This window comes from Dipodomys ordii, unplaced genomic scaffold (assembly GCF_000151885.1).
Source record: "Dipodomys ordii isolate 6190 unplaced genomic scaffold, Dord_2.0 Scaffold7, whole genome shotgun sequence".
NCBI classification, from domain to species: Eukaryota; Metazoa; Chordata; class Mammalia; order Rodentia; family Heteromyidae; genus Dipodomys; species Dipodomys ordii.
The window spans coordinates 14,122,522-14,134,259 of NW_012267223.1; positions in this window are offsets into that span (position 1 = coordinate 14,122,522).

Below are 11,738 nucleotides of genomic sequence, written 5' to 3' on the forward strand. Positions count from 1 at the left end.
ACCTCTCAAAATAAGGCTTCTCTGTATCTCATGATTGAATTCTTATATAACATTTTTCCCTTTCAAAGAGACAATGGCCTAAATATCCTAAATATAACCCAAATACAAGATGATTTTGACATCTTTAACTTAATCATTCCAACAAGGGTCCTATTTCTAACTGGGGGTTAGAACATAGACAAACCTTTCATTGACTATCTATACTTTTTTTTTTTCTCTCTGTGAACACCCCTGGCTCTTGGGTGCCTAATCTTTGCTTCTCCAGTCATCAGTTTTAGAGATTTAAAAAAACCCCACAAGTTTTAGGTACAGATATTGCCTCTTAATCAGATTCCTGGAGCCAATTGCTTAAAAGAGAAATATTAAATGTAGAACCAACAAACACGAAGGAATGGAAGTATTTTCTTGTCTTAATTCATTCTGGATTTGTGTTTTGAAACTTGGAGGGGGAAATCATCTCTGTTTCTCCCTGTAATCCTTATCTTTTCCTCTGCTTTGTATGTGATCAGTATAATCTTACCAATGAGATAAGTTTCTTCCTCTTTCTCTTCCTGTGTGTGAGTGTCCTCCTTATCCTTGTTTCAAACCATAGAAAGCTTGGAAGCCAAAGATTTGCAATAATATCAGCTCTTTCTGCAAAAGTCTTAATTTCATGGCTGCAATCTGTCTGAAAGAGCCTTGTCTCCTTTTCCATATATTCATTTCCTGCCACCTAATCCTCCAAATATCAATTACAAATCCTGGTCCTCTGGGAGAAAAATCTCTATTTACCTTTTATGGCCCTTCACTCTTTTCTGCAAAGCAATTCTGGGTCCTAGAATCCTCTTCATAAGCTGTGCTTCACTCTTTGTTTTGTTGATTGTGGGGCTTGAACTCAGGGCCAGGGTGCTATTCCTAAACTTTTTTGCTCAAAGCTAGTACTCTGCCACTTTGAGCCATAGTGCCACTTCCAGTTTTCTGATCGTTTAATTAGAGATAAGAGTCTCATGGACTTTACTGCCTGGGCTGACTTCGAACCACGATCCTCAGATATCAGCCTCCTGAGTAGCTAGGATTACAGGTATGAGCTGCCTGTGCCCAGCTGTGATCCCTCTTTGACATTGTGGTCAAGGCTATTCACACAGAATTCCAGCCCAAAGCACACACACTGCATACCAATTCCATCCTTAGAAATATGCTTGGTGCCCACACTACCTCTTGGCTGCATTCCCCAATCCCAACCTTGTCTCTCAGCTACTCATCCTACCATTGGAGAATTCACTGCCTGCAACCGCACGGTTGCATCTCACATACAAGGTGGAGATGGAACCAGAGACACCCAGATATGACTATTATGCAGTAGAAAGAGTCTTTATGATTTTAGAAGCCATCATACTCTTGGGAATGGGTGGGGTATTCATAAACAAATGTCCAACAAGTAGCTTTCTAAGCAAAAGAATCTATGATCTGTAGTAATGATTGATGCTCACGGCATCAGTATTCTTACCACAGCTAATCATGAATTACTAATATTGTTGCTTAATACAGAATTGGGACAAGATTTGCTTATGCAAGACAGTCTGTGATTTTCCACTAGATAGACTGAACAAATAAACTGTATTGCATAAATAATAGTACAACTTTGTAGACTAATCAGGAAGTAGTAAATTTTGAGTATTATCTATTTCCAGGTTCTTGATCTTTCCAGAAACGTACTCACACATAAACATGAAAGCCCCAATAATTCTTGTGACCCGAGGATATAGGATTAAAATGAATTTCAATGTTCCACCACACATCCATAAAAACCTCCAGTCTAGGGTGAGAAAAGAGGTGACATTGTCCAAAAAGAAATGCACTCTTTTTTTTTTTTTTTAGTCAGTCATGGAGCCTGATCTCTGGGCCTGAGCGCTGTCCCTTCAGCTCAAGGCTAGCACTCTACCACTTGAGCCAGAATGCCATTTCCAGCTTTTACTGCTAATGTGGTGCGAGGAATCGAACCCAGGGCCTCATGCATGCAAGGCAAGCACTCTACCACTGAGCCACCTTCCCAGACCCCTGAGAAATGCACTCTTTACCTAACTTATATAACTGTGACTCCTCCATACCTTTATAATAACAATTTAAAAATTTTTTAATTAAAAAAACAACCTATCATTGTTATAATAACAATTTAAAAATTTAAAAACCCAACAAACCCTAGTCTTGTTCATATTGACTCAGCTGATCACTAAATATCAAGTAAGCTATTTTTGAAGTACTCTTTTGACAGCTTTATTTGGGTCTAATTGCTATACAATAAACCAACAGATGATTCGGCATATAATTTGATAAGTTTTGACGTCTGCATAGACCCATGGACTTATCACTATAATCAAGATAATGAATATATATCCACCCCATAACCCCCAAAGGTTCCTTATGCTCTTTCATGGTCCTTCCTCTTGCCATTCCTTTCTACTCCTCCCCCAGGCCATACTCATTTGCTGTCTGTCACCATATATTAGTTTGCATTTTCTAGAATTCTCTACCTATGCTTGCCTAGAGTTTATTTAAATAGAAGCTTATATGCATTTGTTTCCAATAATGTATTTGTATAATGATCAGACCCTAAGCAGAAAATGTGATCATCAATGCTCAAAAGCAGCAAGGAGCCCTTTAGCTCATACTGAGGTATACAGTACATGGACTGGGATCTGACAGGAGATACTGCACTTGGGTGATGTTCGGACTTCTTTTCTTCTTCTTCTTTTTCTCGTGCAGGTACCATGGCTTGAACACAGCGTCTCATGCACTGGCTTGGTTTTTTTGTTCAAGGCTGGTGCTCTTCTACATGAGCCAATCTTCTTCTGATACTGGCTTTTTGGTGGTTAATTGGAGAGTTTCTTGGGTTTTTCTGTCTTTGAAACAGGATCTTCAGATCTCAACCTCCCAAGTAGTGAGGATGGCAGTTATGACCCACAAGTACCCAGTTCTGTTTCTTGATGGAGGTGCTAATTACATAGGGATTTCTAGGTAATTAACAACTTACAATGTGTGGATTTTTCTGAATGTGTTGTAGATGTCAACAAAACGTATCATGTGCATGTGTAGGCGTGCACATGCGCACATAGACACACACACACTCTCTCGCTCTCTCTCTAAATGGCACATGAATCAAAAAAGGGAGCGATGATAGATCATTTTTCCTCTGGGCTTAAAATCTGCCTCTGGCTTTCTGCTTCATCTTGGTTAAAATCCAATCTCTCAACTTCAGCTTTGACCTTGTCCTTTGGATTGTGATCCCTGATTATACCTCTTAAGTCCACATTCCTTAGACCTGGAAAGCAGACAACATTCCAAGCTTAGGGGCTTTGTAGGAACTGTTCTATCTGCCTGAAGTTCTTCCTGCCACTCTACCCATAACTATTATGCCCTCCTCAGCTTTCAGAACTCATCCTAAACATCTTTCTCTAAAGCAACTCTCTTCTCCAAAGTAGTTCTTTTTGTCTCAAGCTCTTTCTTCCCTTTCCTTCCCTCCTTCCCTCCCTCCCTCATTCCCTCCCTCCTTTCCTTCCTTCCTTCCCTCCCTTCCTTCCTTCCTTCCTTTTTCTTTCTTGATACTTTAAGAAATGTATAATCATTTATTTGTGTTTGGCTGTGAAGTAATATCAGTTCCATGAAGACTGAAATCAGATGACTTTTATTCATAGTGTGAATAAGGCTCAATGATATGAATCCAGAAAGCGCTCAATCCTCATTTAATGAAGTACTTGTGTCTTGGTTTGGGGGGGAGCGGAGTTGGGGTGGGGGTAGAGAAGCTGTTCCCCAGAAGATGTGTGTGGACATAGAGAATGGAACCCAAAAAGTCTTAAGAAGAGAGTGGAGCAGTTGATTGCAGAGCCCTTTCTGTGATACCTGCACCTGCTGAATGTCCCACCACCCCTCTTTCCGTGAGAACCCGACAGTGGAAGGACCATCTTTCTCTACTCCAGCAAGCCCACATTTTCAGATCAGAAGACTGGAACCCAGAACGCTCAAGGCCATGGCTGGAATGACCGTCTCCTGACTTTCAACCCAGAGCTCATAGCCCTTTACCACACTGTCAAAAGCAGTACAGGGAATAAAGAGGGGATAGGGATGAAACTGGGGTAGAGGAAGAAGCAGCACAAGCATTTATGGGACACAGACACAGAAAACGACCTGGCTCTATAAATGTCTTGTTTGGCATTCTTAGACCGTCAGAATTCCCAAGCCTGTTTTTCCATCAGTAAAGTGGGGATCAGAACTACTATTCATTGGAATCATGAGAAAGAATTCAGGAGAGCATCCATATTGGCATTACTTTTTTTTTGGGGGGGGTCCAGTCGTGGGGCCTGAACTCTGGGCCTGGGCACTGTCCCTCAGCTCTTCAGCTCAATGCTAGCGCTCTACCACTTGAGCCACAGCACCACTTCTGGTTTTCCAGTGGTTAATTGGAGAAGAGTCTCATGGACTTTTCTGCCTGGTCTAGCTTTGAACTGTGATCCTCAGATCTCAGCCTCCTCAGTAGCTAGGATTACAGGTGTGAACCACCAGCGCCAGGCTGGTATTACTTCTTGTCTTATGGCTTTCCTTTCAAGAACTGTAACACTTCCATTGTTTTACAACCACTGTTGTTTAAACCATTCAGATTTTGTCTTACAGTTGCTTGATTTCAGTGTTCACCAATAATTCTGCTATGCTTGGACGTCAACCATGCTAGTCATTCTCTGGGACTCTAATGACATCTTCCCAGCCCAGAAAGCATGTCCAAGTGAAGGAGACAGTTCCAAAATTCTTACATACTTGAAAGAAAGCTTGATTGTTTTCAGAATTCTGAACTCACATGGGTTTTGCCCTTAGATTTCTAGATTTGCTTTTTCTTAATCTAATAGAATAGAAATTTCCGATATGGAGATCAGCTCAGTCATTTCACCTTTTCAAGTAACCTGACTCGAGGTAGATTACTCATAGACCATCAATCTTAGATGTCAGATACACATGCCATATTAGAGAAGTAGCCATTTCAGAGTTGATGCTCCATTTTACAAAAAAAAAAAAAAAAGGCAAAGAAGAGCTTTCCAAATTTAGTGATTCATTTTGAACTCATCTCATTAAGATGAAACTGTGAAGAAGAATAAAAGCAAACCCTGGTTTATTTGAACTTGGCTATTCTTTTTTCCTGAGAAAATAATAATGATGATGTGTATCACCATTTGAGGGTACCTATCATGTGCCAAGCATTACATATCCATAATCTTTGCTCTGTTTTCTATAGCAACCATCCCATATGAATACAATTATGGCCAATTTGCAGATGAGCTCAATGGAGCTCAGAAAGCAAGGTGGAAGTGGGGCCCTATATGGTGGGTGGGAGTACAGGGGGAAGTCTGTCTGTTGTGTTTTTCCCAAACTTCTACTCTTGTCTATTTTGGGAGTGATTTTTCCTTTCCCTCTCCTTGGGTGTTTTTATCTGGATTCCATAGGCAGCTACAGGAATACAAGTCTGAAGGAGTAGAAGGCTAGAACTTGTTGAATTTACAGTTCATCAAAGTAATACAATATCCTTAAATAAAGGCTCCAGGAGGATGGATGGGCTCAAGCTTCAATGCTGTCATTCCAGAATGTATCTCAGTAACTTAACCAAATATTACCTTCCATCAAATACAGATTCCATACAAAATTCTGTTGTTGTTTAGAAAATATAAGCTCAGTAACAGAACAGCACACCTAGTTTCACAAACAATAATTTCTTTCTTTCTTTCTTTCTTTCTTTCTTTCTTTCTTTCTTTCTTTCTTTCTTTCTTTCTTTCTTTCTTTCTCTCTCTCTCTCTCCCTCCCTTCCTTCCTTCCTTCCCTTCCCTTCTCTCCTCCCTCTCTCTTTCTCTCTTTCTTTTTTCTTTCTTTTCTTCCTTCCTTCCTTCCTTCTTTCTTTCTTTCTTTCTTTCTTTCTTTCTCTCTCTCTCTCTTTCTTTCTTCTTTCTTTCTTTTTTTGGTTGAAGAGTTTGAACTCAGGCCTGGGCACTGTCCCTGAGCTCTTTTGCTCAAGGCTAGTACTCTATCACTTTGAGCCACAGCGCCACTTCCAGTTTTCTGGTAATTAACTGGAGATAAGAGTCTCACAGGCTTTCTTATCCAGGCTGGCTTTGAACCATGATCCTCAGATCTCAGCTTCCTGAGGAGTTAGGATTACAGGTGTGAGCCACAGCCTCCCTCACCTTGATTGAAAATACATTTCCATGGATATAAATTGGGCTGTGCAATACATAATGTTTTGGCGCCAATACAAGGAGATGGGAACAATTTAATGGTGACAAAATGATTTAAACAGCCCACGGTTCTGAATTGGTGGCACACAGCATGGTATCTGTAGAACTTTCCACAAATCCAGCCCCTCCTGCAGATTTACTGATTGATAATATTGAGGCATGAAGATACATACAGGTGTATGTAGAATCCCCGTCACGGGTGGTTTTGTAGGACATCCCTTGTTAAGATCATTTAGACTGGAGCCTGCCTTTCCTGGGATATGTCCTTGGTATGTTGACTAGCAACACTAAAATATTTTCCTTTAATTGCTGGCTTCTATGACAAATGATTATTCTTCTCTGCCTCTTTCTTCATTCCAGGAAATAAAAGTAAAGAATGATACTATGAAATAAAGGCTATCAGCTGTTGAAAAATGGGGGATTTGTATCATCCATTCTCAGAGAATATACCTTTGCAGTCTGTTCTGAATATCTGATGCAAATAGGGTTCAATAGCCACTTGCATGCTGGGAAAAGATTTGGGAAATAAGCCTTAAATTTTAATTAAATTAAATTAATTAATTAATTTTTGGTTGGGCATGGGGCCTGAACTCGGCCTGGGCGCTGTCCCTCAGCTCTACAGCTCAAGGCTAGCACTCTACCACTTGAGCCACAGCACTACTTCTGGCTTTTTCTGCTTATGTGGTGCTGAGGAATCGAACCCAGGGCTTCATTCATGCAAGGCAAGCACTCTACCACTGAGCCACTTTCCCAGCCCTGGGAAATAAGCCTTTTTAGTGGAGCCTAACAAGGAAACCAAAACATTTTCTTTTCACTCTATCATATGGGGAATAGATGGAGTTAACATTGGAAACTCAAGTCCAAGTGCTTTGTTTTACATGAGGAGAATCTGAGCCCAAAATGTGGAAATGACTTCTATGACACTTGACTTTTTTTTTTCTACAGTGCAAACCATTTAATTCAATGGCTAAACCAACCTAGGAATACAAACCAAGCTGTTTTTCTTCTCTTTCTTCTTCTTCTTTTTCTGGAACTCTGCCTTCCTGAAATTAGAATGAGCACAGAAACATCTGTTGCATCATGTCCAGAAGTGAGATTCTATTCTTCAATAAAACACTAGCTTGTCTGGCCAAGAAATGGGAAGGGAGGAAAAAAGATATCAGCCTGAGACAGATACATTGTATCCACGCAGAGGCCAACAAAGACTACAATTGCCAAAGCTCCCTTTCCCTGCTCTCCTGATGTCTAGTAAATTATTCTTTCTGGGCACATGCTCAACAGTAGACTTCTTCACAGCTTCATCATATAATATTTTCCTGGATCTATTCTCAAAATCAAAAGTGGTCATTTCTGACCCCAATCACTCTTTCTTCGCCAGCCCTTAAAAAAATATCCTTGAAGAAGGGAGCTAGGATAAGAATGAAGATTGGATATCAAGCAACCCACATATTATTAACATTTTGTTGGATGTTATAGCTCAATTGTGTACCTTCTATCCAGATTCATAAGTTGAAGTTCTATTCTTCAATATCCCAGAAAGCGATTGTATTTTTTTTTTTTGGCTTGTTATGGGGCTTGAACTCTGGGCCTGAGCACTGTCCCTCAGTTCTTCAACTCAAGGCTAACACTCTACCACTTGAGCCACAGAGCCACTTCTGGTTTTCTGGTGGTTTATTGGAAATGAGAGTCTCACAGACTTTCCTGCCTGAGATGGCTTTGAACTGGGATTCTCAGATCTCAGCTTCCTTAGTATTAGGATTACAGGTGTGAGTCACTGTGCCCAGCAGAAATGGGGTCGTTAAAGAGCTAAATGATTCCAAATGAAGTCCCTGGAGTGGGACCCACTCTAGTGGGGCTGGTTTCCTCATCAAAAGAAATTATTCACACACACACACACACACACACACACACACACACACACACACACACACGTACACAGAAGACTATGAGCCAATACAAGAAGAGAGGTAACTATGAGCCAAAGAGAAAAGCTTCACAAGAAACTAAGCCTGCTATACCTTAACCATAGACTCAGGCCTCAGGATTATGAGACAATAATTTCTGTTGTTGAAGCAACCCAGCCCATGGTACTTTGTTATGACAGCCTTAGGATAACAATACATTGGGTCAATGCATTTATCTACCATGGAGATAAGATTTCATTTAGTTGTTACCCAGTTCATGCTCAGGAAGAAATGTCAGTATCATCATTTTGACACTTCCATTAAAAATGAGAAACTGAACATAGTATCAGGGTTATTTGTGGGAAATTAACAACAATAACAACCAAAAACCCCTCTGAACTCTAAGTCAACAAATAGCATGTATTTAGCTAATGGAAACGTCTGAATGTATGGTTTGATCAGGGTGTGGCTGTCTCTGCAGTTCTCTGGTTGTGAAGCGAGTGGTTGGGTTGGTCTAGCTCAACATAGAAAGATGGAATCAAGAGTTATAGATGTCTCTTCCCCCACCCAAAGAGAAAGAATGGCACCATCAAAAATAATCCTAGGTTTCCCTCAGATTGAGCTAGCTGTCATTGTACTGGTAATAACAGCAACAGTAACAACTAATATGAACCAAACACTTAGCATGTGCAGGTCTGCTTCTCATTGATGCCACATGAACTCTACCCCGGCCCCTTCAGCAGTATTTGGTTTTGAACTCAGGGTCTTGCACTTGCTACACAGGGGCTCTCCCACTTGAGCCATACACCAAACTTTGCTTTCCTTATTTTACGTTGCATCAACTCTTTTCATAAAAAGAACAATGGTGTGGGAGAAAAATGGGCCAGGATGGAAACAACTTAACTTTCCAGAAACAGATGAATAGATAAAGGGAAATGTGGCCTGTCCACACCATGGATTACTATTCAGTCTTTAAAAAGAAGGGAATTCTGACATGTGAAACAGTATTGATAAACCCCAAGGACATTATACTCCGTGAAAAGTCAGTCAGTCACAGAAAGACAATTATTACATAATCCCACGTATAGAAAGTCTGCCAGATTCATAGTAGTCAGATTCCTAGAATCACAGCACGAAATGGTATTTGCCAAGGGTTGGGGAAGAGGATGAGTGGCGTTAGTAATCAATGGGCATAAAGTTACAGTCAGGCAAAGATGAGTAAACTGTGGGGTTATGTAGACTTGATAATCAATCAAGGGCAATCCTGTGTAATAGATATGAAAGTGCTGAGTGGAACTGAAATCAAATCTCTGAAAAGCCTCTAACTGCTTTGTACTTCCGTTTTCCTTAATGGTGCAATGTAGCATTGGCAAAGCACATCCATCTTTCTCTTCCTCCCTCCCTCCCTCCCTCCCTTCTTCCCTCCTTCCCTCCTTCCCTCCCCCTCCCCCTCTCTCTCCCTCCCTCTCTCTCTCTCTCTCTTTCTCTCATCATCCACATTATCTAACTCACCTTTGGCTTCAAAAGTTCTTGTGAATGTCACAATATGTTTCCTCTTTAGAAGTACAGATACTAACAAGGTGTGTTGGGAAGCATGGAGAGTTCTAGAAATTTCCGAACATGGCACCACCAGCCTTTTCTCTATCACCAGCAGATGGTAGTGGCTTTTGGTGGGTTTCAAATCCCTGGTTCTATTCTTCTCCGCTGACATGTGCAGAGAGGAGTGGGAACGCTTGTTGCTGCTGCTACTGCTTATTTGTGGTGCTGGTGAGCCAACCTGGCACCTGCACATAGTAGGCAAACATTCAACCACTGAGCAACCTCACCAGCCTGTTGTTAGGATCTGGAGAGTCCCTAAAGTTGCCTATAGCTGAAGAGTTGGTTGCCAACCTGTGGTGTTATTGGAAGGTAGTAGAATCTTGAGGAGGCTGGGCCTAGGGAAAAGCAGTTAAGTCATTGGGGGGTGTGCTCTTGAAGGAGATATTGGCATGCTGGGCCATTGCTCCCTGTTTTTGCTTCCCTGACACCACGGGGTGAGCTGTTTCTTCCTCGGATGCACTCTGCCCTGATGTACTGCTTTGACACGGACTGGACAGCCACAGAGCTCAGTGGCCCTGAAACACTGAGCTCAAATGAACGCTGCCTCCTTTCAGGTTGATCTTCTCTCAGGTATGTTTAATCTTAATAATGATGAAACCAAATGGTTGCCATGTTAGGCACTCTTTTGAAACCGTTCATACGAAGTCAGGGAATGTTTGCTTGGTTCCCACAGCCATCTGACTCCCAGCAGTTATTTAAAAGCGGAGGGAGCGGGGAGAGAAGCATTGCAAGGATGTTCATTCAAGACAAGACAGGCTCGGAACCACACGAATGTAAACAATATACATTCCAGCCTTATGCATGGCAAAGACGATTATAGTAAAACACAACGGGAGGGAAGTCTTATGTAACTGTTAGTAGTTCCCTTTGTTTGAAACACATTCTCACCTCCTCTGCCTCACATTACTGCCTGTGAACTCCCACCAAGCCTTCCAAACTCAAGGTCTCCACCCTTGCACTTGTCCTGACTCTTCTGCTTATGTAACATCCAGGCCGTCCCTCTACTTTGTAACCCATTGACTTTGCCTATCAATCTCCCTCGTGCATGACCATTCATGGAGGCAGAGCTATCTTACAAGTAAAAAAAATAAAACAGTGGAAGTAGAGGTGTGGCTCTAGTGGCAAAGCACCAGCCTAGAGCAAAAAAAACCTAAAGGGACAGTACCCTGGCCCTGAGTTCAAGTTCCAGTGAATGCATGCATGAATGAGTGAAGACACAGTGAAAGAATGAATGACAGAAAAGGAGATCCAAATTACAATTTAAATTACAGATGACTCATCATTGCTTCCCCTTCCTGTGCATTGTCATCACATATCAACATCTCTTGTGGTAGGGCTGGGAATGTGGCCTAGTGGTAGTGGTAGAGTTATTTGTAATGACTAGATGTGTCCACAAACCTACAAGTAAAGTCAACGGATAGTAAAAGACAAATAATTACACTTGCGCATGGTTAATGAAACAGCATCCTAAACACTCACACAGTGAGAACAAAGGACGATGTTCTTAGGAGAGGATCCCAAGGGTTCCATAGCTATGTGCGCATGATCATGATCTTACAAAATGAGGCTTATCAAAATGATCTCCAAGACACGGAAACAAGCTTTTTTTTTTTTAAATTAAATCGTAGTTTGCAGTTTTCCCCCCTTTCCTTTGCTGTATTCGCTTTCGCTGCTGTTTTTGATTTCTGTACCCCTTGTCTTGTATATAAGTTAATCTGATTTGGGGAGGGGAGGGGATGGGGGGCACAGAAACAGGGGGATCAAAGGTGACCCAAGTCCACGGGAACACTCACTGGACACTGGGTTGGAAATGAGCTTTACAACCTGGGTGTGGGGGGGTCGGGGGTCGGGGGTCAGGGGTCAGGGGGGGGTCGGTAAAGGAAACCTGGGAAGGGAATGAAGGCAGAGGTGTGCTGCTCAGACAGACCCGTACTGATCGCCTGACTCAGCTCACTGTAACCCTCTGTCCAGCGCCATTTAAATTAGA